This window comes from Vombatus ursinus, unplaced genomic scaffold, assembly GCF_900497805.2.
Source record: "Vombatus ursinus unplaced genomic scaffold, bare-nosed wombat genome assembly UNPS02014932.1, whole genome shotgun sequence".
Taxonomy (NCBI): Eukaryota; Metazoa; Chordata; class Mammalia; order Diprotodontia; family Vombatidae; genus Vombatus; species Vombatus ursinus.
The window spans coordinates 7,628,043-7,655,962 of NW_020954710.1; the positions used below are offsets into that span (position 1 = coordinate 7,628,043).

The 27,920-nt window shown below is 47.0% G+C and overlaps 1 long non-coding RNA gene across 2 annotated transcripts; it reads left to right on the forward strand.

Annotated features, from left to right (window-relative positions):
* Positions 1–396: 396 nt before the first annotated feature.
* On the forward strand, positions 397–27,920 carry LOC114029527. 2 transcript variants are annotated; one of them, XR_003567503.1, is made up of 3 exons: positions 397–456; positions 14,609–14,850; positions 26,604–27,920. It is a non-coding gene; the product is annotated as an uncharacterized LOC114029527 (long non-coding RNA). The 2 variants fall into 2 exon arrangements; XR_003567502.1 differs by lacking the exon at positions 397–456 and adding an exon at positions 2,256–2,499.

A 27,920-nucleotide genomic window follows, 5' to 3' on the forward strand; every position in this document is an offset into this window, starting at 1 on the left:
TACCCCTTCCCCCTCCCCCCACCCCTTCCCTCGCTCGCCAGCTCGCTGTCTCCGTCCTCCCCCTTCCCCCACCCCCAGAGGTTGCATTCCCCTTTAAAAGTCCCAGCACATGCTAAGATGCGGAGCTCCTGCAGGCTGGGCTGCGGCACTGGGGAACTCTGCTGAGCTGGGCAGTTCGCGCAGTCACAGCTTCCCAACAATGTCATTGTGTGCGGGCGGCGGGCGGCGGGCGGCGGGCGGCGGGCGGCCACTGCACCAGCTGCTCAACTTTGCCCGAGCCCCGCGGCCCGCTCGTCCCTTCTGCCTTCCGGCCGCCTCCCCTCGGCTCGGCTGGCCTCTCCCGGGGGCGTCCTGCGGCGGAGCGAGCCCAGCGTCGGGACGAAGCCCTGCGTCCTGGAGTGAGTCCCGCGCGTCCTGGAGTCCCGCGCGTCCCGCAGCACCGCGCGCCCCGGGCGGGTAAGCTTGTGCGTCCTCCCCGGCGGCGGGTGGGCATCGGCTCGAGGCGGGGCTGCTCTGGAGCCTTCACCTGGAGGAGGAGGAGGAGCTGGCTATCCGGCCGCAGCCGGGTCCCCCGGCCTCTCCCCGAACCCCCTCCTCATTCCCTGGCTCCGAACTTGGGAGAGCCTGCCGGGAGTGTGGGATAGGCTAAGGAACCCGGGGGAGGGAAGCCGGAGGAGCGCTGGCCAGAGTTGGAGAACTCTCGGGGACAGCGGGTTCGAATCCGAGCCGGGTGACCTTGGGCCACTCATTAACCTCTCGGGTCCTTTTTTTTTTCCCCCTCCTCCTCGTTAGAATGTTGGGACTGGTGACTTAACCTCTGCGGTCCCTTCCTGTTCAGTGCCTTAGGTTTCTACTTTTTGTTTTCTTTGACTCAAGGCGGTCGGGGAAGGAAACGAGCATTTATTAAGCACCCACTGTGTGCCAGGAATTGTACTGGGATTCCAAAGCCAGCCGTAGAGCAAATTTTATTCCTTTCCAGTGCGTCCATTAAACGTGTGCACAGTAGATCTGGGCTGTACTACTACGATCACTACTACGGTTACTACTGTTAGATGCGATTCATATTGCACATTAAGGTTTGCAAAGCTTTTTAGGTAAACTAATTCTTTAGAAATTTTCCTTCTAGACTACTGGGAAAAGAGTGAAAGAGCAATTTTTTAAAAGATAGAGAAAAAACTTGAGGTTTCTCTCCTCCACCCCCTTTCCCTAGTGAAAAAAGGAAGGCGGTAGAGCACTTTTGGAAAACTTCAGGTTTTGTTGTTGTGGTTTTGTTTTTTTTTTCTTTATGAGAATCTTGTTTCCCTCCTGCCGCCGTCGCTGCGCTAAGCTCCCGACGTGATGGGGAATAGGGGGAGGCTGGCCATGTCTTAGGCTTCAGCCCTTGTGTCTGGGGCCGCGGGCCAAGGCATTGGCCGCATTGGGTCTGGGCTGGGGAGCTGCGGGAGCTCGCTGCTTCGCTTGGTAAAGGACAGGAGGTAGGTACGCGGAGCGCCCGGGATGGCCCTGGAAGTCCAGGTGCTGGGAGGGGACCAGAGGGCACGGCAGGCTGAGGACTTGGGTGCGCGTTGCCTGCCTCCAGCGTGCCCTCTGTGGGCTGCCAAACCGCCGGGACCAAGGGGAAGAGGAGCTTGGAGAGCCTGCGACCGGGCCGGGAGCCACGAGTGGGCTCAGCGGGGACCGGCCAGATCAATGGCTTGTGTCTTAACCTCCAGTTCTTGGGGCTGGTGGTTTCGTGATGTAATTGCTGCAGTATTCTTCTCCGTCGCCAGTTTTGCTTTTTCCAATCACTTAACGAGTTGCGGGTTCCCTGCCTGCGCCAGTGATCCAGGCTTGAGGAATCCCTGCCTCCTTCCACTTTCACCAGCAGCGTTAGCCCCAGCCCCCCACCCCATTCCTCTCCACCCCCTCCCTGCTGCTTCTTCCCTTAGTGTGTCCAAGGAAGCGGCAGCCAGCCGCCACTCCTTCCATCTGGGGCCGGGGCAAACCACGGCCTGAATTTCCCTGGCCTCCAGACAGCAGGCAAAAGGGCTCCCCTACCCCCCTCAGCACCGGGGCCTGGGAAGTGGGAAGGGAAATCTGATTTCTGAGGCTGTGCCTGGGCTTGTCCGGGCTTGTCGAAGCCTCTCCCAGGGACTGGGCAGATCGGGGTGGATCTTCAGAGGAGGGAGCCATATGGCTTTGCTGCCTGGGCCCTGAGGCTCAGGGTGTCTGGGTGGGACCGGGGTGCGAAGGGGAAGAGAGAAAGAGGGAGGTTACCAGTCACTTTGCAAAGTGTCCAGTGCAAAGAAACTGCGAGAAAGGCTCCAGGTCAGGATTTCTGCTAGTCAGAAACTTCGTTTATGTGTTTGTCTCCCTTTGTGTAAGCCACCTGGCTTAATCGGGATAAGAAGAAAGCCCTTGACAAAAATGAACTGAAGCCTCATGCCTTAAGGGACTCAGAATTAGGGAGATTTGGATTCAGAATCCTGCCTCAGACTTGTGCTGGCTGTGTGACCCTGGGTAAGTCATTTACCTCCATCTGTAAAATGGGGATGAGACCTTTAGCAGTTCCCAGGAGTGGGATCTTTGTGGGAATGAGGCAAACCTTAGAAGGCTATTCTGAGAGGAGAGTGGGTGCCAGCCTTGAGTCAGGAATTGAGGCAGAATGAATGATACAGAAGGAAAAGTGCTGGATTTGAAGCAAGAGGACTAGTTTCTGACCCTCTCTGGTCACAAACTAAAGAAATGAAGTCTCTCATGTTTGCTGATCAAAGTTCAGATTCAGGTTCCAAGGGGTAGCTGGGTGGTACCGTGGTTAGAGCATCGGCCCTGGAGACGGGAGAACCTGAGTTCAAATTCGGCCTCAGACACTGGGGTGTCTCTGTGCATCTACAAGCACCCCAAAACCTCTTCAGTATGACTCTGGGTAAGTCAGTTAACCCCAATTGCCTCCCCCAAATTCAGATTCTACTCTTTTCTACAGCTGTAACCTTGGGCAAGTGGCTTGACTGTGGGCCTCATTTTCCTCACCTTTAAAATGAAGGGCTTAGATGAGACGGGGAACTCTGATTTCCCTTTTAGTTCTAAATGGGTAATCCTATATCCTGGGTTCAAATTCGGCCTCTGTCAGTTCCTAGTTCTCTAACCATGGGCCAATTATTTAGCCTCTTTGTAATACCGAATTATAACTAGATTTTCCTGTAGCACTTTCAGTTTTGCAAAGCACTTTATATATGTTAACTGATTCCGATCCTCACAACGACCCAGGGAGGTAGGTGCTGTTATTATCCCCATTTTACAGATGAGGAACCTGAGGCAGACAGAGGTGGCTTTGTGATTCCAGGTAGGTTACTTGACCTTCAATTTCCAATGAAACAACTAATTCTAAGACTACAGAGACAATGTATCATAGTAGAAGAAGCCCTGGCTTTGGGGCAGTAGAAAAAGAGTTGAACTTAGTGGCTTTACCTGTGTGATCTTGGAAACAAGTTCATTTCATTGCTCTGGGCCTCAGTTTCCCCATCTGTAAAATGAGGAGGTGGGCTGGATGACCCCAAGATCCTTTCTCCTTCTGAATCTGTGATCCCAAGTTGTAGATTAGGGTGGAAGGAGTTTCTTTTCTGGCAGTTCCATACACCCGTACAGTGACTTGGCTGTACCCTAAATACCATGATGAAGGTAGTATGTAGACTCAGAGCTAGATGAAGAATTCCCAGCCCTGATAGTCTTTTATTAAACAAGCTCAGGAGATGGGGTTCCTAGATTTTGTTTTTAGTTTTGTCCATTTTGTGTTGTGTTTTGTTTTGTTTTTTCTCATCCTCTGTGGCCCTCTGTACATTTCATTTTATGGCACCATTTTCTGTCCACTTGGTGTTCTGTGGCACATAATAGAAGGGACTGTAGAAATGTCCTGCTTGCCTTCAGGATGATTACTGGATGGGGAGGGCTGGAGGTGCCACCATCTTGGTCCAGTCCTTGGCAGAAGGAGCTGAAGGGAGGGGGACTGTGGGTTTGAGTGGAGCTGGGTGGCCCTAGGTGCCCCAACTAAGGGCATTCTGGAACCTTGCTGGGAAGCCAAGAGGCGATCGATGGGACAATTGTGCCCTGGCTGATCTTTCTACTAGATTAGGATGGTGGCTGCAATTGGTGACTGTCTGTGCTGCTGCCCTAAGAAGTGGCCAGGGCTGTGCCAAAGGTGGAGGGAGCAGGGACGGGGAAATCTGCTTTTGTTAAATAGAATTGATTTTTTAAAATGTTTAAAAAAGGAAAGGAACGAGGTAAAAAAAAAAAAAAAAAAAAGAAGCGACCGTTAGGTTGTTGTTTCCTGGTCAGAAACTAAAGAAATGAAGTCTCATGTTTGCTGATCAAAGTAGGATCTGATCTGGCCTGTGAGTAGGGAGAACTCAGCTTTAATTGTATTTTTTTAAGAACAACATTGACACATTACTCAACATTAAATATAGCCCAATTATCTCCTTTAAAAATGTTTTTTTAAAGTTATAAACTGAACCATTAAAACAAAAGCAGATACATAACATGGTGCAGTATAAACAATGAATTTCTTATCACTCAACAAAGCATTTTTTAAAAATGTATTTTTTTTCAACATTTGCTTTTATTAGGTTTTGAGTTCTAAAATTTCCCCCTCCCTCCACTCCCCTCTCCCCAAGACAGCATGCAATCTGATATAGGTTGTACACAACAAAGCATTTATTAAGCACCTGTTAGGTATCAGGCACTGAGCTCAGTCAAAAAAGTCAATAAATATTTCTTAAGCCTCTATTAGGTACCTGGCATTTTTTTTTCTTTTTAAAAAATATTTATTTAGTATTTTATTTTTCCCCAATTACATGTAAAAACAATTTTTTAACATTCGTTTTTAAAAATTTGAGTTCCAAATTCTCTCCCTCCCTCCCTCTCCACCCCACTAATTGAGAAGGTAAACAATTCGATATAGGTTATATATGTGTAGTCATGCAAAACATATTTTCATATTAGTCATATTGTAAAAAAAAAATAGACCCAAAAAAACCCCTCAAGAAAAATAAAGTAAAACCAAAGTATGCTTCCATCTGTATTCTGACACCATCAGTTCTTTCTCTGGGGATAGATAGCATTTTACATCATAAGTCCCTCAGAGTTTTCTTGGATTGCTGAGAGTAGCTAAGTCATTCACAGCTGATCATCCTACAATGTTGCTATTACTGTGTACAATGTTCCCCTGGCTCTACTCACTTCACCCTGCATCTGTTAATGTAAGTCCCTCTGGGTTTCTCTGAGAGCATCCTCCTTATCACTTCCTATAGCACGATAGTATTCCATCACAATCATATAACACAACTTGTTCAGCCATTCCCCAATTGATGGACATCCCCTTAATTTCCAACTCTTTGCCATCAGAAAAGAGCTTCTATAAGTATTTTTGTACACATGGGTCCTTTTCCTTTTTGTTTATTATCTCTTTGGGATACAGAACTAGTAGGGGTATTGCTAGGTCAAAGGGCATACACGGTTTTATAGTTCCCTGGATACCATTCCAAATTGCCTTACAGAGTGGTTTAATAGATTAAGTTCACAACTCTACCAACAGTGAACTAATGTCTCAATTTTTCCACATCCTCTCCAACATTTGTCACCTCCCCCCTCTGTCTTAAGAGCCAATCCAATAGGTTTGAGGTAGCACCTCAGAATTTTTAAATTTGCATTTCTTTAATCAATAGTGATTCAGAGCATTTTTCATAGTGCTATGGATAGCTTTTTTTTTAAAGGAGGCAAATAAAATTTTATTTATTTATTTATTTTTAGTTTTCAACATTCACTTTTGTAAGATTTTGAGATCCAAATTTTTTCTCCCTCCAACCCCTCCCCCTCCCCAAGATGGCATGCAATCTGATATAGGCTATATATGTACAATCCTAGTAGACATATTTCTGCATTAGTCATGTTGTGAAGGAAGAATCAGAACAAAAGGGAGAAACCATAAAAAAAAAGAAAAAGGAGAAGATAGTATGCTTTGATCTGCATTCAGACTCCATAGTTCTGTCTCTCGATGTGGATGGCATTTTCCATCTATAGATAATTTTGGTTACTTCATCTAAAAATTGACTGTTCATATCCTTTGATCATTTATCAATTGGGGAATGACTCTCATTTTTATAAATTTGACTCAGTTCTCTACATATTTGAGAAATGAGGCCTTTATCAGAGAAACCTGGCTTAAATTTTCTTTTTCACAGTTATGGTTGTTTTTTCCCTCCATCCTATTCTTCTTCCCCTACCCCATTTATTCTATTCTTTCTCTTTCACCCTGTACCTCCTCAAAAGTTTTTTGCTTCTGACTACCACTTCCCTCAGTCTGTCCTTCCTTCTATAACAACCCCTTTATCTTATCCCCTTCCCTTCCTACTTTCCTATAAGGTAAGATAGACTTCATGCCCAATTGAGTGTGTATTGCTTCTTTGAGCCAGTTCCAATGAGAGTAATGTTCAAGCGTTCCCCGCCACCTTTTCCAACTTCCCTCCAATGTAAAAGCTTTTTCTTGCCTCTTATGTGAGATAATTCACTCCATTCTACCTCTTCCTTTCCCTTTCTCCCAGTGCATTCCTTTTCCTTACCCCTTAATTTTATTTTTTTAGATATCATCCCTTCATATTCAGCTCACACCTGTGCTCTCTGTCTATATATACTCCTTCTAACTGCCCTAGTAATGAGAAATTTCTTATGAGTTCCAAGTATCATCTTCCCATGTAGGAATATAAACAGTCTAACCTTATTTAAACAGTTTAACCTTATAAGTCCCTTATTATTTCCCTTTTCTATTTACCTTTTTATGCTTCTCTCTAGTCTTGTATTTGAAAGTCAAATTTCTTATTCATCAAGAATGCTGGAAAGTCTTCTATTTCATTGAATGTCCATTCCCTCCTGAAGGATTATACTCAGTTTTCCTGGATAGGTGATCTTGGTTGTAATCCTTGCTCCTTTGCCCTCCAGGATATCATATTCCAAGCCCTCCTATCCTTTGATGTAGAAGCTGCTAAATCTTGTGTTATCCTGCCTGTGGCTCCATGATACTTTAATTGTTTCTTTCTGGCTGTTTGCAGTATTTTTCTCCTTGAACTAGGAGCTCTGGAATTTGGGTATAATATTCCTGAGAGTTTTCATTTTGGGGTCTCTTTCAGGAGGTGATTGGTAGATTCTTTCAATATCCATTTTTCCCTCTGGTTCCAGAATATCTGGGCAGTTTTCCTTGATAATTTTTTGAAAGACGATGTCTAGGCTCTTTTTCTGATCATGGCTTTCAGGTAGTCCGATAATTTTAAAACTATGTCTCCTGGATCTATTTTCCAAGTCAATTGTTTTTCCAATGAGATGTTTCACAGTCTTCTATTTTTTCATTCTTTTGGTTTTATTTTATTGTTTCTTGATTTCTCATAAAGTCATTAGCTGCCATTTGCTCAATTCTAATTTTTAAGCAATTATTTTCTTCAGTGAGCTTTTGTACGTCCTTTTTCATTTGGCCAATTCCACTTTTTAGGGAATTTTTTTCTTCAGTGAATTTTTGTGCCTCTTTTTCCATTTAGCCAATTCTGCTTTTTATGGCGTAGCTTCTCCTCAGGGAACTTTTGTATATCTTTTTTCCATTTGGCCAATTTTGCTTTTCAAGGCATTCTTCTCCTCATTAGCTTTTTGTACCTCTTTTACCATTTGGTCTAGCCTGTTTTTTAAGGTGTTATTTTCTTCATTATTTTTTTGTGCCTCCTTTACCAAGCTGTTGACTTGTTTTTCATGATTTTCTGGCATCCCTCTCATTTCTCTTCCCAATTTTTTCTCTATCTCTCTTACTTGATTTTCAAAATCCTTTTGAGCTCCTCTGTGGCCTGGGACCAATTCATATTTTTCTTTGAGGCTTTGAATGTAGGAGTTTTGACTTTGCTGTCTTCTTCTGAATGTGTTTTGGTCTTCCTTGTCACAGTCGTAACTTTCTATGGTCAGAATTTTTTCTGTTGTTTGTTCATTTTTCCAGACCCTTTCTTGACTTTTAATTCTTTGCTAAAGTGGGGCTTTGCTTCTAGGATGGAAGGCTCACTGTCCCAAGCTTCAGGTTTTTTGTGCAGCTATTTTCAGAGACACTGCTAGGGACCTGTAAATTTTCAGTTTTTTTAAGGTGGTATGATTTAGGGAAAGATGGGTTTACTACTCTCCTGGCCTGTGCTCTAGTCTGTGGGTGACCACAAGCACTCTTTTCTGTCCTGGAACTGTGAGGAGGGTCTCCCCTCCACTGCTACCCCAAGCTCTACCATACTAATCTTCCTTCTGCCCTGGAACTGCCACCCAGGACTGTGATCGGGATCTGAGTATGGGCAAAGCGACAGAGTCCTGCCTCAGTGCTAACAAAGAGACCCCTGTAATCTCCTTCTGACTAATTGTTCGAACCCCTTACCATCTGTGGGCTGTGAGCTCTAGAAGCTGCCTCTGCCGCTGCCTCTGCCACTGCCGATTCAGTGGCTCACAAGGCCTGCTCCTGGTTTGCTGGGGCCGGGTCTGCGCTGGAGCCAGATCTGCTCAGGTGTGGCCTGCACTGAACTATACTCCACTCTTATCCAGGTGGGACAGACCTTTCCTGCCAACCTTCTAAAGTGTCTTCTTCTAGAAAATTATTTCACCATGTCCTTTTGTGGGCTCTGCCACTCCCAAATTTGTTAGGGCATTATTTAAAGGTGTTTAGAGAGATTTGGGAGAGAGCTCAGGTGAGTCCCTGCCTTTTCTTGGCTCCACCTCTCCACAGAGTTAATAATCATTTACTAAACGTGCCGGGCACTGAGCTCAATCAGAAAAGCCAGTAAGCATTGATTAAGCACCTGCTGTTTGTCAGGTACTGTACTAAGTACTGGGGATACAGGGAAAGGTAAAAGACAGCCCCTGCCCTTAAGGAGGTCCCAGTCTAACGGGAGAGACAACATGCAAACAACTATGTACAAATAAGATATAGACAGGATAAATTGACGATAATCAATAGAGAGTAGGCCCTAGGATTAGGAGGGCTCAAAGAAGAAGCTGAGGAGCACTGGCAAGACAGATGAAAGTGAGGCAAGACAGGAGGAGCCTCACCTCATTCCATTTCTGCCATTTATAAGCTTTGCGATGCTGGGCTTGTCTCTTCTCCTGTCTCTGAGTCTGTTTCCAGTAAAAATGAGGGGCCTCTGAGCATCTGGATGGCCCCTGAGATCCTGTTTAGCTCTTAAATCTATGAGAATGATCATGATAACTAGCATTTACATAGTACTTTAAGTTTGCAAAACATTTTATGACTCACAACAACCCTGAAAGGTAGATGGGTTTACTACTGGTATTATCCCTACTTTACAGATGAGGAAACCGAGGCAGGTAGTGGTTAAGTGACTTGCCCAGGATCAAATAGCTAGTAATAGTCTGAGGTCAGATTCCTGAGCTCTGTGCCTCACAATGATCTTCTAAATCACACAGGGATTACATAATTTGGTCTGTGTGTACTGAATGATGTCACTTGGCATTTCTCTACGTAGGTTTTTCCATATTTCCTTACAAATATGTATATTAGTTGTCCTTTTGTGCGTGTTTTTTTGAGGCTCAGAAATATTTGTTTACATTAAAACGTAAGTTGCTTGAGGGTAAGGACTATGTGCCTTGGGCATGGTCAGCATTTGGAATTTGTGATAACTTCCATGTACGGCACCTATGTGGCACAGTAAATGGAGTTATCTCTTCCTGAGTTCAAATCCCATCTCAGACACTTCCTAGCTGTGTGACCCTGGGCAAGTCACTTAACCTTATTTGCCTCAATTTCCTCATCTGTAAAATGAGCTTCAAAGCACTGCAGAGTCTCTGCCAAGAAAACCCCAAAATGGGGTGACAAAGAGCGGACACGACCAAAACAACAGCCGTGTATCTGTGAATCTGGTTTGCGTGTTTCTGTTTGCAGGTCATGTCCCGTGTTGGACTATGACCTCTTTGATGGCAAAGACCGTGTGGTTTGCCTTTCTGTGTAACCCTGGCTACTTAGCACGGTGCCTGACTCCCTGTGCCAAAGAAGAGTCTGTGATATCTCCTTTTAGTTACTCAAGGCTATATGTAACATTGTATCTGTAGCATAGTATGTATATAGTATCATATACTGTATACAGTATCCTGTGCTATGGTATAGTACTTACAATGCTTTAAGGTTTGCAAATTCCCTTATACATTTTGTCCTTTCATCAACCCTGGGAGGTAGGGACTATTATTCTCATTTTTATAGATGAGGAAACTGAGGCTGACAGAGAGAGATTGGGTGATTTGCCCAGGGTCGTGTAGCTAGAAAGTATTCGAGGCAGAATTTGAACTTGGATCTTCCTGATTTTAGCACAGTGTGTGGCACATGTAGTAGGCACAGCTGGGGTAGGAAGGTAGGCCTGTGATTTCATTGATATAGGGAAATTCCAATGTAGATCATTACCAGTTCTTCTGCTTGGAGACTTTCCCACATGCCTGGGCCATGGAAAGATCAAGTTCACAGGCTACTAGAGGAGGCTCAGAGGTCACATAGGTGCACAGGAGTAGAAACAGGATTTGGACCTGGGACCTCATGTCCTGAATGAGGCCTTTGCCCAGTGAGTCATTTAAGGCCTGGGCCTGGGCCACATGATGGGTCAGAAGCAGCCCTGTTCTAGAGTCTTTCTGGACCCCAGGGCTGGATCTCTATCTATAGTGACATACTGCCTCCGGTTTGGCACTCACTAGGTGCTTGCTTAATCCAAGCTTGTTAACTGATTGATTCCTGGGCTCAAAGACAATAAAATACAGCTCCTGCCCTCTAAGGCATTATTACAGGATCATAGCCGAGCTCATTTTTAATGGCTGATCTCCTCTCTTTGCTGGGTTCTTTACTATCTCCCAGTCCAGTCTTCCATCATTCTGTGTTTTCATAAAATACATTTTTTGCATATCTTGTTCTTACTATTGGATGTTTGGATTTTTTTTTTAAATCTTTTCTTGTCTCTCTCTGAGGAAGTGGTGGTGACGGTGGAGGATTAGATATGCAAACAATAATTTAGCCTCATAGACCTGAGGTTTCAAATTTAATCTCCGCCATAAACTCTCCAGGCCTCAGTTCCTTTGTCTGCCAAATAAGATGGGGTTTGGAAGGCGTGTTGTATCTGGAATTAGAGGCCTGAGGTTCAAATGTAGGCTTACTATTTATTTCTTAGGTGACCCTGGGTTCACCTCCCCGGGCCTCAGTTTCCTTACTTGCAAAGATGTCCAGTTTGGCCTCCAAGGATCTACTCGTCCTGGGGCTCCAGAGCCAGCCGTCTGGCCACTGTCTTCTGTGAAGGGCAGAGCGCAGGGACCAAAGCCTTGGGAACATGATACCCACATGTCAAGGGCCAGATGGAGCTCTTGGAAGAGAAAGGAGATTTATCTTACTCTTAGACCAAAGGGAAGGATGCAAAGCCAGAGAGACTATTTTGAGGTAGGGAGGAGGGTAGATAAGGGAGATATCCCAGGATGGACTGGGTCGTCTTGATGTTTTCCCTGTCAGGCTCTTAGCAGATGACTTCACCCCAACTTTGAGGCATACAGGCCCCAGGCCAAGAGAATAATAATGAGGATGCCTGGAATTTTTAACACAGCAGACAGAAGGCCTGATTTAGTCTCATAACATTCCTATGAAGTAAGAGAAAAGGCAGGGGATTCTTCTCTCCATCTTTCATTTGGGGAAAGTGAGGCTCAAGACTGGGCACGTGACATCTCTTTTTAGAAGGTGATATTTAGACAATGCCAGGAATAGATTTTTTTTGTCTCCTTACCCCGGGTCACAGCTTGGTTCACTTAAATGTTTTTTGTCTGTGGTTTACTTTAGTGATAGGTGTAATCTGTCATATTTTGTATTAGGGTAGATGAGCCATAACGAGGGTGGGGCACTGGGACTTTGTCCCGGGTTGCCAACATTTGGTGGTGTATTTCTTTCTCAGGGGAAAAGCTTCCACCACGTCACAGTTCAGCTCCTCCATGGCTCCTGCCCGCCTCCCTCCTCCCTTGCCTAGCTCTACTTCCGGGGTCCCCTCACCGTGGGACCTCTCCCTATGATCCCCACAAGGTCATGAGCTCCTGGGGAATGGGGTGCCTCCCCCTCAACAACTGTTTTGCCCTGGGGGGAAAGAATTCCTAGTTTGGGCTCTGATGATAGAGCTGATCTCAGAACAGGTGTCTCGGATGAGATGCTGGTCTCAAAAATGATGTCTTGACCTGCTCTTAAACTTCTCATGTGGTATAATAATACGAGCTCATATTTCTAGAGCGCTTTACTCATTTTGTATATGTTTGTTTACACATCTCCTTTATTAGATTGTAAGCTCCTTGAAGGCAGGTACTGTCTTTTATTTCCTTTTAAGCCCAGCATTTAGCACAGTACCTGATACATAGTGGCATTAGCAAGGTAACTCAGTAGATAAAGTAAGGAAGATTCATCTTTGGGAGTTCAAATCTGGCCTCACACTTACTAGCTGTGTGACCCTGGGCAAGTCACTTCACCCTGTCTCGTTAACCTCAGGTTCCTCATCTGTAAAATGAGCTGGAGAAGAAGATGGCAAACCACTCTAGCACCTTTGCCGAGAAAGTCCCAAAGGGGTCATGAACAGTAGGACATGACTGAAAAGACTCAACAACAATTGGTATACAGTAGGTGCTTAATGAATGTTGATTGATGGACTGATCCTCATAACAACCCTAGAAGAAAGATGGAAGTTGTTGTTATCGTTCAGTAATTTCAGCTGTATCCAACTCTTCGTGACTCCATCTGGGATTTTCTTGGCAAAGATACTGGAGTGGTTTGCCATTTCCTTCTCCAGCTTATTTTTCACATGAGGAAACTGAGGCAAAACATGCTTAAGTGACTTGCTCAGGGTCACACAGCTAATACAAGTCTGAGGCTAGATTTGAATTCAGGACTTCCAGTTATTGTTATTTATTCTTGTACAGGACTAATGACCATACAGGCCTGATGTCTTGTCTTGAGTGTGAATTGGATTTAAGTGAGGCAGAGCTGTGCAAAGTCATCAGCCTCACTGTCTCTCTCCTCCGGAGAAGTTCGGTGGTAAGACAAAAGTCAGGAGGATTGGGGGTGGCCCAGGTTGCAGTAGTTGACATTGGCCTTCCTGAATTAAGGTCTTTCCCAGGTCTCAGTTTATCTATGCCCATTCAATGACCAAGGGCTAGATAAGAATTGGGACAACAGATGGCCTAGGGTCCTCCTGACTCCAGGCCCCAGGCTCTGTGGTGCTAACGGACACAGGATTTCAGTCTAGAATTTCAGGTCTACAGAGATCAGTGTTTGAATCCTGCTGCTGGCAGTTCCCAGCACTGTGATTCCAGGACAAATTCCAGCACCTTCCCTGGGTTAATTATCTCCTATTTGTTCTTGAGCTTGCTTTGTATAGATTTCTTTGCATGTTGTCTCCCCCATGAGATTGTAAGCTCCTTGAGGGCTGGGGTTGTCTTTTGCCCGTCTTTGTATCCCCAGCCCTTAGCACACTGCCTGACATAGCAGGTGCTTAATAATTGTTAATTGAATTAACCTCTTTGAGCCTCAGTTTCCTCATCTGGGAAGTGCAGATAATGACACCTCCCTTTAAGGATTGTCTGAGGCTTAAATGCCCACTTTATAAACCTCAAATCCTATGCTTAGAGAGATTTCAGTCCCATCAAACCTAATAAGCATTTATTAAGCTCCCACTGTGTGCTTGGCATCGTGCTGAGGATAGAGAGGCCCACAGGAAAAACAGCCCCAGTGCTGAAGGGGTTTATATTTGACTGGATCGGGGATACTTAAGGATGAGGAGGGGAAGGTATCTGGAGAAACATCCCCAGGCTTAAAGAAATCTTAACACAAGTCCGCTAAAGAGGCCTCAAAAAAGGAAAGCTTGGAATCTGGATTCCCACAGTATCTTCTACCTCTCTGCCCCATACTTCTCACCTCTTCCTGGCACAGTTAGCTTTCAGAATTGGTGAAGGGGCACTGGTTGCAGTCACATCTGGAAATATGGGGAAATTGGACTCCTAACAAAGAGAAACTATGAAGGCTAAACCCCCGAGAAGGTGCCGATCTCAGACAACTAATTCAGCATCCTGCCTCAATAATCAATGCCCTGCTCCTCTCTGCCAGGAGGAGGGAAGTGGGTTCCCAGAGCTATTCTCTGGGACCATTATTGGTTTCTCAGTTACTCTGAGTAACTTTCTTTTCATTTACCTTGTTGGAGGCCTCTTGCCTGTTGTTTTTGGAGTTCTGTTTATTTTACTCTGCATCAAATTCATGTCTCAGGAAGGAGATTATAGACAGCCATGGCGTCAGGCTCTTCCTACCCCAGTTCTTGACCTCATTGTAGGGTTGGGGATAAGGGAAGCCAGACAAAAGGGTATGGGGCTGAAGCCAAGGAAATCCACTGACTCTCTGAGTTTCCAGATAATTTCAGTGGACATATAATTTCTCCAAGATTGTGGGGCAAGTGGGGTGCCCTGATTCTTTTCTCCCTTTTTCCACTACAAGAGCCTCCTCACCCTCTTTTCTCCTCCTCTTTTTCCATTTTCTGGGTTTTTAACCATTAATTTTCCCTGTTAGGTCTCCAGAGAGAACATCGCCTTCCAGCCCCTGGCAAAAGAAAAGAGGATGCCTTCCAGTTGGAGAGGAGAGATGGGAATGGGCCCAAATCTAGCGGGCACCAGCGAGAAGAGGCCAGCTGCTGACCCAGAGCAGCTCGACCTTTTGTGGGCATTTGGAGGAGAAACATTGACTCAATATGACCGGCCATCCTTTGTGGACTTGGTTTCCCCCTTCTGCTAATCACCAGTCTCTTGCACGAGGTGAGTGTAAGTGTCTAAGCCAGGGTGATAGAAGGTTGGCTGTCAGAGTTCCCTTATTAACCAAGACCATCTCATGGTGGGGGTGGGCATGAAACTTTCAGGTCTGGTTTTCAGAAGTACTCAAAAGACCCAAGCCCTTGGATCCCAGGACTTTGAATTTATTTAGAAACAAAGGCTAGGCTAAGAGGCTAAGGATTCCCTTTTTTTTTTTTTAATAGAGTCAGAAACAAATGATTCAAGTAATATTATTTGAATGTTTTAAATCTATCATTCATTCAATTAACATTTTTAATCATGAAGTCATGCATTTAGAGCTAGGAAGGACCTTTAGGCTGCCTGGTTGAACCATGTTGTTTTACAGAGCAGGAAATAGAGGCCCTGAGGGGTCACAGGATCATAGATCAGTACCTCAAAGGGACTTCTGAGACCACCCAGTTCAATACCTGTATTTTATGGATAGGGAAACTGAGGCCCAGGGAGGTCCTCAATTCAAACAGATCCAGTCAAAGGGCCACACTTGAGGCCCTAGAGGGCCACATGTGCCCTCAAGGCTAAAGGTTCCCCAACCCTGCCTAAACCATACAGCCTCCTCCACCCTTTAAAATCTCATATGACATGCTCATTAGAAATGCTTTTTAACTACTCAACCCTATGGGCTTCTCCTGGGTTTGTTAGCAAAATATTATTGTTAGGCTGCATGTGGTTTGTCCTTCATTCTTGAAGAGGACCATGACACCAGAGAGATAATGACGTGACTTGCATTTGAATTGGATTTAAGCGAGGGAGGATTTGCAAATTCGCCAGCCTCGCTGTCTCCTCCAGAGCCATCTGAGACCAATGATCAGATATAGATCAGGATGACTGGAGATGACTCAGGATGCAGTGGGAGACCTTGGCCTTTTTAAGCTAAGGTCTTTTCAAGTTCTCACTTTGGGTGAGGCAACACCCATTCAGTGAATAGGCCTCTTTAAGAAGTGAGTCAAAGGAGCTAGGTGGCAGATTGTATGGAGCGCTGGCTCTAGAATCAGGAAGACTTCAGTTCAAATCCAGCCCAAGACATGTAGTGGCTGTGTGACCCTGGGCAAGTCATCTAACCTCTTTTGTGCCTCAGTTTTTAGCCAGTACAGGCCCAAGTTCCTTCTTCCTGCATTGGAAATAAGCTGGTGTAGCTTCAGCCAGTTCTAGGTCTTTGCTCTGGAAAGCTTGGCTTTGGGTTTAATTGATAACTTGGGTGAGAACTTAATGACTGACTTGGAAAGCATTTGACACAGGTCTGTCCATGCCCTTACACAACTTTCCTGGGATTATGATCCCCATTTCTGGCAGGATTAATAGGAAAAGGAGCATTGATCTTATCACAGCTTACCTGAATGGCAGCAGCCTCCCAAAGGGTTCCCAGCTTGCAACTGCTCCCTTTCTCCAATCCTTCCCCCTCCCCCAAAACTACCAATATGATCTTACCAGCACTTAGCTCAGACCATGTTGCCTATCTTGTACCAAATATGTATAATCGTGCAAAACAAAACCCAGACATTGGCATCCTCCCAACAGCCCCCAGAGGTGGGTGCTGTTATTATCCCCATTTTACAGTTAAGGAAACTGAGGCAGACAGAAGTAAAGTGATTTTCCCAGAGTCACACAGTTAGTGAGTGTCTGAGGTGGGATTACACTCTGATCCACTGTGTGACCTAGATGCCTCTGAGAATCATGGGGCCAGTTGGTAAAGCCACCGATGAGATCGTTGAGGAGGGGAGAATGGAGAAAGGAGAAAGGTGAAAGACCCAAGAGAAGGGTCTTGGAGTTGCCCCTTCCTCTGCCCCCCACCCCACCAATGAGGAGGAGGAGGAGGAGCTACAAAGAGAAGCAATGGTTGGAGAAGTGAGCCAGGATCCAGAAAACTGTATTGTCGGGGAAGCCGAGGAGGGAGAATTTAGGTACTGACAAAACAGACCTGGAGATGGGACTGGAAGGAGATGATAGGGTATGGAGGATCCTTGCAACCAGGTCACTGAGAACGTTAGAGAATGCAATTTCAGCAGAGTGGCGAGGGCTGAGACCAGATTGCATGGGGCTAAGAAAGGTATGGGTGGCTGGGAAGGGAAGGTAGCAGGTGTAGACTTCACGGTCAACGCGTTAGGCCATGAAAGAAGAGAGTTTGGAAACAACCAAAAGAAGTTGATGAGAGCAGGGTGGGATACTAGACAAAGCTCTGGACTTGGGAGATGGGAAGCTCCAGGTTCAAATCTCAATTCTGACACTTAAAGATTGTCCAGAACCATAGACAAGTGACCTCACCTTTCTCAGCCTCAGTTTCCTCATCTGTACAATGGGGATAATACTAACTATAATGCCTACCTCCAGAAAATGAGGCTTAAAGGAGATAGTTGTATGAAAAGTGACTTAAAATCCATAAAGCACGGTATCAGTCAGTTAATAAGCATTTATTAAATGACTGTTATATGCCAGGCACAATGCTCAGGATACAATTCAGGAAATGGTCCCTGCTCTTCCAGAAGTTTGTATTCTGGGGTGGGTGTGGGTGTGGTAGTGCAGGCATACACATGCATGCACATACTCACACACACACACACACACACGTGCATGTGTGCACACATACAAGGTGTGTGGGAGGAAGTAATAGCTGGGGGATCAGAAAAGGCCTCACGGAAGAGGTGAGCTTTGATGGAAACTGGGGATTTTCAAAGAAGGTGAGATGGAAGATGGCCTGTGTGAAGAGCAGTCAGAAGCCCTGTTTGGCAGAATGGTAGAGCCTAAAATGCAGAATGCAGCTGGAAAGGCTGTGAAGAACTTTATGTGCCAAATGGGGAAATTGATCTTGATCGTAGAGGTAATAGGGAGGCATGGAGTTTATGGAGCAGGGGAGGACACTGTTGGAGTGTCACCTTGGCCACTGTGTGAAGGATGGATTGGAGTGTGTAATGTGCTCTGGATATTAATAGAGGATTTAAGAAGGCATGGGGAGGAGTATTTCTATAGTACCTTTGTTGTTGATGTTCAGTCGTTTCAGTCGTGACCAACTCTTTGTGACCCCATTTGGGGTTTTCTTGGCCAAGATGTTGGGTGGTTTGCCATTTCCTTCTCCAGTTCATTTTACAGATGGGGAAACTGAGGCAAACAGAGTGAAGTGACTTGCCCAGGGTCTCCCAGCTAGTAAGTGTTCGAGGCTGGATTTGAACTCGGAAAGATGAGTCTTCCTGACTCCAGGCACAGCACTTTATGCACTATAGCACCCCCTAGCCTCCTCTGTAGTGCCTACTGTGTACCAGGTGCTTTACAAATATTATATCATTTTATTTTCGTAACAACCCTGAAGGGAAGGTCGTGTTATTTTTCCCATTTTACAGTTGAGGAAACTGAGACAAACAGAAGGCTAAGTGACTTGCCCAGGGACATACAATTACTAAATATCCAAAGCCAGGTTTCTTTTTTAACATTTCCCTAATGCTTACTGTCTACCAGGCACTTTACAATTATTATCTCATTTGATTCTCACAATAACCCACCCTACAAGAGAGGTACTATTATCATCCTCATTTTATAGTTGGGGAAACTGAGGCAAGCAGAGGTTTGTCTATTTTTTGTTTTTGTTTTTGTTTTCGTTTTTTTTTTAAAGTGAGTTGCCCAAGATCACATAGCTAGTAGGTGTCTGAGGCTGATTTTGAACTCAGGTCTTCCTGACTCCAGGCCCAGCACTCTATCCCCTGAGTCACCTTGCTGGCCTTGGAAGTGAGTTGGGTTTGGGAGGAAAGATAATGAGCCCTATTTCCTAAGTGCTGAGTTTGAGTTACCTCCGGGACATTCAGTTAATTTGAATCCAATAAGGATACATATGTCTTTTTCTTATTAGGTCACCATTTTCAGGGAATAGTCATACTGCAGTGACTCTCAAATCCCTTTCTTGGGTCCTAAGTATTTTTGGGTTGTTTATCCCTAAATATATTAGTTCAAAGTTTCCTTTAGGTCCATTGGCCTCTTTCTCTGCTCGTTCTCAGAGCCTCTTGCAGGGGGAAGAGGTTAGACTTGGAGGCATCTGGGATCTGGGTTTAAACCCTGGGGAGCAGGCTGGCCTGGGGGGTCTCCCACTCGGAATCGATGGTCCCGCAGATTCTGGGATTTATCCCGGTCGTCTGAGCCATCGTGCTGGGCTGCCTCTGTTTCCTAAAGCAGGGATGACCTGGATTGGCATTTTTGGTGAGGATAGCAGTGTAGCCACGCCTGGCTGCTTTTACCTTCCAGCTCCCCGTGGGCCTATTTTAGGCTTCATGTGGGTTCTGTGGGGCTCCATTGGAGGAAGCTCCAAGGCCTGGAGGCAGTCTGCAATCCTGAAGATGTCTGGGCTTTCTAGCCTCATCCACTCCCACCTCGATCAGGATGTTAGCATTAGCATTGGCCTGATGGACAGATGGTTCTTTGGGATGCTGTACCTGCCCTGACCAGTCCAGTTTGGGCGCTTTCAGGGCTGTGCCTCGAGGCTGATATTGATGAGTGCTGTCATCTGCTAGGGGACATCAGCTGCAAAGCCAGGGTGACTCAGCCTACGGTGTGGGTGGGAGCCATGCAGGGCTGTGGTAGTGAAGCTAAGGAGATTCTCTCTGCTTCCTGGCCAGTGCAATCTGTCTCTGTCTCTCTGTGTTTGTCTATGTCTATGTCTCTGTCTCTCTCTTTCTCTTTCTGTCCCTGTCTCTTTCTCCCTCTCCATCCTTCTCTCTCTTTCTCTCCCTCCTTCCCTCCCCCCTTCTCCCTCTTTCCCTCCCTCCCACTTTCCTTGTCTCCCTCCCTCTTTCCCTACCTCTCACTCCCTCCCTCTTTCCCATCTTCTCCCTCTCTCCTTCTCTCTTTTCCTACCTCTCACTCCCTCCCTCTCTCCCTCCATCTTTCTCTCCCTCTCTTCCTCCCTCTTTCCTTCCCTGCCTCCCTCTTTCTCTGTCCCTCCCTCTTTGCCCTCCCTCTCTCCTCTCTCTCCTTGTTAGGGCCTTGTAGACTTCTACCCACTCCACTGGGGGTGTGGGGCGGTTCAGGGAGGGAATGCAGCCCCTGAGTCCAGCCCCAACCTCAGATTTGACCTGCAGCTCAGAGACCAAGAATCTTCTCTAAACCTCCCCAGTGGGATCCAGCCACTGGTTGAGTAGCGAAAGCATGGGGATGCCGTTATCCCCGAGCATCCCGCTCCATTGTTGGGCAGCGTGATTGTCAGGAAGTCTGATCCCACCTAAAGCCAAAATTTTGCCTCTTTGCAGTTTCTCCCCATTACTCCTGGTTCTGTGCGATGGGGCCAGGCAGAACAAAGCTAATCCCTCTTTCAGGTGACAGATACTCAAATACCTGAAGACAGGGATAATAGTTCCCATGTGTAGAGCACTTGAAGGTTTGTGAAGCATCTTACACATGTCTCATTTTATCTTCACAACTCAGGTTGTGTTATTATTATTATTATCTCTACTTTACATTTGAGGAAACTGAGGCAGACAGAGGTTAAGTGACTTGTCCAGGGTGACACCAGTTAGGAAGTATCTGAGGCAGGAATCAAAGCCAGGTTTCTTGAGTCCAGGCCCCCCACGGTGACCACTGCATCATGTCCTCCCTTGAAAGCCAAACCTCTCTATTGCATTTGTCTGGTTTTCAGTCTGGGTTTCCTCACTGTTCTGGGTACTTAGTCTTTCAGAGGAATTTAGAGGCTAGGGAGAGGTACGTGACATGTCCATTGTTTGTGAACACGTGCGATCAGTTAGCCAACAAGTATTTAATTAAGTGCTTACTATGTGCCAGGCACTGTACTAAGTGCAATGGATACAAAGAAAGGCAAAAGACAATCTCTGCCCTCAAGGAACTTACAGTCTAACATGCAAACATTTGTATTCAAATAAGACATAGACAGGAGGATTTGGAAATAATTAATAGAGGGAAGGCACTCACATCCCAGGAGATTGGGAAAGGCTTCTTATGGCCTCTGGGGTTTTAGTTGGGACTTGAAGGGAGCTGAAAGAGGAAGATGAGGAGGGGAAGCATTCCAGGCAGTGGGGACAGCCAGGGAAAATAACCAGAGTAGGGAAACACAGTGTTTTGTGCAAGGATCGTGAGGAGACCTATGTCACTAGCAGAGGATAGGGTGGGCAGACCCTGTTGTCTCTGATCGTTTTTGTTGATTGAATTCTTGGTCTCCTTATGGGGAGAATGGGAGCTGAGAGACAGCTGATAGGCAGGAGCTCCAGAGGCCCCAGATGGATGTCCTGCTCCCTCCAGCCCTGACAGAGAGGGACCCAGAAGCCAAGGGGGCAAACAGATGGCTCCCCAGGGTGTAGGCGTCTCTGCCCTCCTGACAGGCTAGACTGGTGCTACATGCACATGGGGTGAAGGAGAGGGAGACAGACAGACTGACTGACTTCAAGAACTTTGAGATTTAGAATGGAGGACCTGAGGTCCAGCCGTGGTCAGCCACCTTCTCCCCATGGGATCTTGAGTAAAACCTCCTTTCCTGCACTCTAAAATGGAGTTACATTACATGAGATCTCTGCTTCCTTCCCACTATAAATCCTCTGAGCCTCAAGGCACAAACCCAGAATCCAGAGGAAGTGGGGAGGGGCTCCATAGGTCCTCGATTCTTCTGGGCACCTCAGTCGCTACGGAACCTGGGGGCCTGTTGACCGGATCTGCGGCGTCGGCCCAGAGCAGAGTGGAAGGAGAGAAGCTCACCTCCCCTGGCAGGATGGCCACTGACCAAGTCAGGCCTGAGACAGGGGGTACCCAGGGACACTGGGAAGCTGGTTGAGCCATCACTTGCTGGGACCAGGGAGAGAATAGCTCTCCAATCAGCCTCTGGGGGCTGAGTTACTAAGGCTGAGTGGACAGTTGGGTCCTGTACATACACACACACACACTCCACATGTTCCCTGTCTGTCTCTGTCTCTCCATCTCTAGGTCTCTGTCTCTGTCTTTTGTCTGGCCTTGGAATGTTCATTAAATGGTGTCCCATCTGGTTTCCGATTGGCTCTGCTTTAAAACCCCTTTGTGTTAGCCTGTTGGCAGCAGTGTCTTCTTGTATGGGAAGGTTCAGGATGTGGTCTCTCTGGTTTTGTCTTTTCTGCCTGCCTGCCTCTCTGTCTGTCTGTCTCTGTCTCTCTTTGACTACATCTGTGCATATGTGTGTCTGTGTCTCAAGTCGGCTGATTTCTGTCCGACTGCCTGTGTCTTTCTATCTCCCCCTCTCTCCCTCTCTCTGTTTTTCTCCTCTCTCTGTCTCTCTCTCTTTCTCTTCTCTCTGTCTCTGTCTCTCTACTTCCCCATCTCCTTCTCTCCCTCTCTCTATCTGCTGGTCTCTCAGTCTTAGTGAGTTTGTCTCTGTCTCTGTCCCTCTGTGTCTTGTCTGCTGGTGTTTCATTCTACCAGTCTCCCTCCCTCCCTCCCTCCCTTCCTCCCTCCCTCCCTCTCTCTGTCTATGTCTCCCTCCCTCCCTTCCTCTCTCTGTCTGTCTGTCTCTCTCTGCCCCCTCTCTCTTTCTCTCTCCTCTCTCTAAGCCTGTCTTTCTCTGTCTCTCTTTTCTCTCTCTCGCTCTCAGCCTCTCTCTCTCTTCCTCTGTCTCTCTCTCTTCCTCTCTGTCTCTCTGTCTCTCTCTCTCTCTCTTCCTCTCTCCCTCTCTCCCTCTCTCTCTCTCTCTCTCTCTCTCTCTCTTTCCCCCTGTGTCAGTCAGTCTGTCTGTCCCCCCTCCTTCACCCTATGTGCATGTAGCACAGGTCCAGCCTGTCAGGAGGGCAGAGACGCCTACACCCTGGGGAGCCATCCATTTGCCCCCTCAGCCTCTGGGTCCCTCTCTGTCAGGGCTGGAGTGAGCAGGATGTCCATCTGGAGCCTCTGGAGCTCCTGCCCATTGGCCATCTCTCAGCTCCCATTCTCCCCATAGGACCCCAGTAGCTCAGTGCACCCAAGCCCAGGCTCATCTGCCTCTGCTGTGTCTGAGACTTGGATACCTTGTGGCTGTCACAGAGAGGCCGGACCTCTGAATGCATATGTCCCCACAATTTTCCATGGAGAGAGAGAGGAGAGAGATTTGTTTTTTCCTGCCTTATGCTGGACTTCTCTGATGATATCACTTTGACTGTGGGGCTGTGGAAAGGGTACTAGATTTGGAATCTTAGGGCCTGGGTTCAAGTCCTGACAGTGCTGTTAGCTACCTGGATGATCTTGGGCAGTCAGTCAGCAAACATATAATCAGCACCCACTATGTGTGAGGCACCATGCTGGGCTTGGAGGAATCAAGAGAGAGAATGAAATCTCTAGTCAACAAGGAGCATGCATTCTAATGGGGGAGACAAGAAACGTGTGTGTGTGTGTGTCTGTCTGTCTGTCTGTCTGACTGTCAGGCATAAAGCGACTAAATAGAAATCTAGACAAAGAAGTTATATACAAGGCAGTTTGGGAGGGAGGGCTTCAGGAAGGATTTCATGCAGAAGAAGTCACCTCCACTTTGGGCCTCTATTTCCTCATCTGTAAAATAAGAGGGTTGCTCTAAATATATTCCAGCTCAGTCTGAGGTCCTGTGGCCTCTGACCCCCTGAACCGAGATTGCGCTTCTCTACAGCTTGACGGGACCTGGGGTCAATCCTGATTGTTCCCTTCCCTTACTTCACTGCCCTTCTCTCAGCCTCAGTTTCCCTCTCTTTAAAATGAGGGGTTGCCCTGAATGGTCCCTTCCAGCTCTAAATCTGTGATGCTACAATCCTTTTCCCACTTGGGATCTGAAATAGTCAACCTCACTTATCCACTTGTCCTCTATGTTAAGAGTGAGGGTTCTTTTTGTGCGTGGATTGGGCTAGGTGAATGCTGATGCCTTTCCAACTCTCACATTCTGGGCTTTTCACAGGATTTAGACAGCTGTTCACTCCTCACCTCTGACTATGGCCAATGGTTTATCAGATGACTATGTATATATTAACTAAGGATATTTTTTTTCCTTTCTAAATTTAAAACATTTATTCCTATCTTTTGTTTTTATATCACCTTCATTCCTGAATATATTCCTCCTCCCATGCCCTGCCCAGTGAGCAGAAGCGGAGAAAAAAGGCAATTCAGCCAAACTAACCAAAACCTTAACTGAGTCAGACAGTATATGCAGCATTCCACACCCATGGTCCCCCACCTCTCCAATACTGGGAGTGGGGATGTATATGTGGGTTTTTTTTGTTGTTGTTTGTGAAGAGAACTTTTTAAAAGAGAAACTGAAGAAAGCAGCAATTAGACTCTCATTTTGGCCTATTTTAGAACTGCTTAAAAGTAAAAAAACAACTTTTTTGATTTTTAAAAATCGAATGTTTTTGTTACATCCATGTAACTGCTTTCTAAAATGTCAGAGTGCTCCCAGTTGGCAGCCCCATCGGTAACTGAGTTCAAGTCTCCAAGCTGCCCAGGGCTCAGAGAGGTCACCCGTCTGTTGTGTTGGGGACAGGATTTGAAGCCAGGTTTGTGACCCCAGCCCCCTGTCCATTCATCACACCATGCTGGCTCTCTGAAAGTGGACCATTCCTCCCCCCCACCCCCAAATGTTAAGTAGTTTGGATCTCTGTGGATAGAAGATGGTCTGAAGAAACATTTGGGTCAAGGTAATGTTTGAGAAGTTTCCTCTGGTGATTAATGGGGAGGAGAGCAGTGGATGGTTTTCTAATTAAGGGCATTGACTGAAAGAACTAGTCTCCCAGCTGGAACACTGGGCACACTGAGATCCCCGTCACGTCCCACCTATGTACATCAGAGACCTCCAGGCAGGGGCTCCTCGCCTGGGAGCTGGAGCTGAGCTCCTTGGGAGCTGCCGAGGGCGATGGAGCATTCTCAGTCAGCTTGGAGAGGGCTTGGAGATCTCCAGAAGAAGGGTATGCTGTTGGGCTAACAGCCGAGATAAGAACCTGACTCATGTTGTTGTAGACGTGCCAGGCAACGCCCAGCCACTAAAAGCAGATCTGCCCACCTCTGCCTGGTCCTTTTTTCTTACTGGGCAGAACTCTGAGGTTGGCCTCTTCTACGCTGGCTGCCATTCTGAGCTCTGACCCGAGCAGACTGCCTTTCCCTTCCCCATCCGTGTGCACCGTGAGTTCTGATTTTGGAGGAGATGCTTTGCCGACCGTGTAAAACCCCTAAAGCCTCAGTCATCTGGGCAGCTCGCAACCATTCACCCTTCTCTTATGATTTAATTAGCCCAATATTGTAGGGGCCTCCAGGAAATTAGTTTTTTTTATAAATTTTTAGTTAATAAGTTTTATTGAGGTTCTTTTAACATCTCCATAGCCTCAATGCGCCCTCCCTTCTAACAAAGAAAACCAGTTCAGCAATACCATTCAACACAGTGACTACATCTGGCAGTATATGTACCATTCCACACCTGCCGTCCCCCACCTCTCTATAGAAAGAAGGGAGGTATTTTTCCTCCTCTGTTTTATGGTTATCCTCTATGAAATTTAACGCATTATTTAATGCATAATGAGAATGCATTTAATGCATTATGAGGTCCTGCTTATATTGACTAGCTTGAATCTAAGGCATTAAGAGTAATCCCCCCCATATGCTAACACACACAACCCGAAGATCCATATCTCCTCTACCAACCAACTCAGGGCTGAGAGCTTTGGAGTTTCAGCATCCTGCTTGGTGTCCTTTCTGGCCAATCCATAGTATTTGTGCAGATGCTAACACACCCCAGAGACTGTAGGGTCCCTAGGAATCTGAGGCTGGAGAATGAAGAGGAAAGGGAGAGAAATCAAATGGCTGGGACTTCTCAGCCCTGGGACGGCAGAGAAACAGCTGGGTAATGCTGTAGGATTGAGCGCCAGCCACCCCATCAGCTGTGCCAGCCAGCGCCCGGGGCCATAATTCAGGCTGAGAACAAACAGTGCCCTGCTTAGTCAGTGATCCTTGATGATGGGAGACGGAGGGGGTGGGGATGTGCCCAAGAAAGGGGCACAGGCCTGCCTGGCGACCCTTTGGCCATCCATAGGGAGAGGGGACCGTGTGGGTGCCAGGAACACGATCCCGGGGCAGCCGGAAGCAGCCACGGCCGGCCTCTCCTTCCCAGTGGGCCGCGTCTCCGGCCTGTCTACCTGTTCTGGCTTTGTCCCTGCTCTGCCCCTTTCCTGGATTCCTCCCTCAGTGACAGCCAGTCTGTCTGCTTCGGGAATGAAGCTGCCTTCCCTAAATAGCCACCCACAGGGAGAGACCAGCTGACAGCTCTGGAATTTGACCCTGTTCACTCTCGAGCTCACTGGTGCCGTGGCCTCCTCTCTCTTTAGCCTGGCTTCTTAGACTCCTGGGAGCAGATCTGGAGGGGCCCTGCGGAGAGCAGGGAGTCGATCAGACCAGGTACAATCAAAAAGCGTTTATTTGTTCCTGCACCTGAACGCTGCCGCGTGTTAGACGTACAAAGACGAAAATGACTGAGGCCCGGCCTCCAACGAGCTTATTTACTCCTCTGGGGAGAGACGACATCTGCCCAGATGAGTAAATGCAAAACAGAGCCAGAGTCCATACAAAGCAGTTTGGGAGGGGGAAGGCACTGATGCCTCGGGCTGGAAAGGTCTCTGGTGGGAGGGGCTCTTGAGCTGAGCCTCCAAGGGAGCAGGGATTCTAAGAGATAGGTGAGGAAGGAGGGTGTTCCAGGCATCTGGGACACCTAAGCAGCTTTCTTGATGAGGATCATGGATGGAGAGCGGGGAGGGACCTTGAAGGCCATGAAGTCTTACCTCCCCATTTTACAGGTGAAGAAACTGAGGCCTGGAGATGTGAAATGCCTTCGAACATCAGAGAGCTAAAGCTGGAAGGGAGCTCCTGGGACACCTAGTCCAGACTCTTTATTTTACATACAAAGTTCAGCAATCCCAAAGAATACAGTGAGCACATCTGACCGTGTATATACCATTCTGTGCATGGAGCCCCCCCGCTTCTCTACAGAAAGGAGGGATGTGTGTTTCTTCATCTGGTTCATGGACTTCAATGGAATTTAATTTAATTTGAACACCCAAAGAGACCACAGAATTCTAGACTGAAAGCTGGAAAGGGCCTTAGGTCATCTAGTCCAATGCTGTCAGGAGAACTGAGGCACAGAAAGGGAGATCCGAGGCAGGATTCAAAGCCGGGGTATCCTGGCTTCCAAGTCCACCTGCATTCGATTAAGGCCTAAGGCTCCCAATGGCTTTGTCTGATCTCTCCAAACTCCTGGTTCACTGGTGGTGGAGTAGGGGGGAAGTTTGCTAGAAAGAGGACCTGGGTTCTAGTTCAGCTTTGTCACTTCCTGGCTGTGTGATTTTGGCCAAGCCACTTCCCCTTTCTGGGCCTCAGTTTCCCCTTCTGTAAAATTAAGGTGTTGGGCTAGTTGGATCTTCCCGGTCCTTTGCAGCTCTTAATCTGATATCCTCCCCCACCCCTGGTTTCTCCTCTTTGCTCCTTTGTCTTCACCAGCTTTCATTTTTTTGAAACCAAGTGACTCATAGGAAGGATGTCTCTGCCTCATTGGTCAGGGCCGGCAGGTGTGGGGGCTGCCTGGAGGGTGGGTCCACCTGAGCACTGAGCAGGCAGGTGTCTTTTGTTGTCTGGCTCTGTGTAGCAGCACCTCCAGCAGGGAGGCGGGCAGGCGGGCCAGGGCTGGCGCTCAGCTTGGCGCTTGGCAGCTCTGCCCGTCCCAGAGGCCGGCGAATGAGTCCGACAGGTCAGACGGGTGGAAGCTGACGGCATCTCTGCTGCGGGCTCCCGGCCGAGGACCTCAGCTAAAGTGCAGGTAAAAATCTCTCTATCTCTCTTGAGAGAGCCTTCCTTCAGTACTGAGGGGAGGAGGCCGAGAATAAGGTTCGGGGAAGAAGGAAGGGTCACATTCTTCAAAGAATTTGACTCCTGGGGAGGGGGGGAAAAGTGAGATGAGGGAGGCATTTCTGTCCTTTCAAGGCCTGAGGGAAAACGAGGGTTTATTCCTGGACCTGGTTGCTCAGTGGAGGCCAGTTGGTGAGGCCAAATCCTGTCACCAGGAGATCTTTTTTTTAACCCCCTGAAAATAAAAACCCTCAGGAAAGTAATTCAAGGGC